The following is a 1,538-nucleotide window of genomic DNA, read 5'->3' on the forward strand; positions in this document are numbered from 1 at the left end:
TCGTGCTTGTTGCTAAGGTATGGCAACATGACTGGTGTCTTAAGACACCAGTCATGTTGCCATACCTTAGCTTTTGCTGAACTGACGCCACTGGTGACACCTTGTGTCTTCTGTAAAAGTTGTGCTGGAACACACCAAAAAGACTGCGGCTGATGATGGTCGGCTGATAGTCAACATGATGACATCACTGCCTTGCTGCTCACTTTCAGCACATTTCTCTTCTTGTGCTCTGATTTGCTCAAGCTGAACAGCCAAGCGAATTCTCTCCTAACCAACAACCGCCGCTGCCGATTCAACATACTCAGACAGTTGAACGGCCACTGCTAATGGCCAACTACTGCCAACGACATGGGAAAAACTAGAGATGATGGTCGGCCAGACGGCCACAGACTCTCAAGTGTGGCTTTTTGGCTGCACGGCTTGGTGTGTCAGGGTCTTTAGGACAGGCAACCAAATGCTTAATATGTACTTTTGTGGTTGTGTTGTGATTTTTGTCATGACATTTTTATTGTACAGTTTCTTACAAATGCTGTTTTTTTTCTTACTGACTGTTACCACTGTGTCTTTGGGAATGTTATACCACAGTATTTTCGTAATTTTATTAGGCAAATCAAATCACAAAAACATGCTGAGAGGGTTTAAGTCCAGGTTGATAAATAACATTTCTCTTGAGGTGCACTGCCGTGAAATATTTACGGTACATGAAAGGATTCCAACATTCTCCAGGCAACTTTGAGCTCTTCTATAAATCTGTTTATTATGTTTTGCTTTGTTTATTTTTGCTTTTACATGGATGGGTATCATGTATTTTAGCTCCTCTTGACTGGTTGTTTTCATACTGCATGTGTAAATAGCCTGCTTTCTATGTAAGTCATACCCGTGTGTGCCTCATAAACTGTGATTGTTGACCAAATGTGTTTGGCTCTCTTCTCTATCACTTTTAGTTTTCTTTAGTTGAGAAAGAAATGCCACACCCCAGTGTCCCACTTGACAAACCAACGCACAACCTACCATGCCAATAGAGCTGAGCCCCTATGGATGATGGTACTTACTATGGATGACTATGGTACTTACTACGGATGACTATAGTACTGACTATGGATGACTATAGTACTGACTATGGATGACTATAGTACTGACTATGGATGACTATAGTACTGACTATGGATGACTATGGTTCTTATATGGATGACTATAGTACTTACTGTGGATGACTAGAGAACTGACTATGTATGACTTTGGTACTTACTATGACTATGGTACTATGGATGACTAATAGTCCATGGAAACCTTGTTGTTAAAAACAACAAAAAAATAAAACGTGTTCCAATGTAATGGATCCAATGTAGTTATAAAACCCACAGACAGATAACCACTTTCGCTTTCAACATGTTTCAAATATAGCAACAATACACAACAATACATTTACAAGCTCACAAGGCTGAGCTTCTAGAAGTTGAAATATGGAGTTCTGAGGTTTCTGCCCAACAGCAACGTGTATTAGATGGCTAAGTTTGTTTTGATTGATTGATTGAAGA

Source organism: Nannobrachium achirus (genome assembly GCF_963921795.1).
Source record: "Nannobrachium achirus genome assembly, chromosome: 6".
In the NCBI taxonomy this organism is placed as follows: Eukaryota; Metazoa; Chordata; class Actinopteri; order Myctophiformes; family Myctophidae; genus Nannobrachium; species Nannobrachium achirus.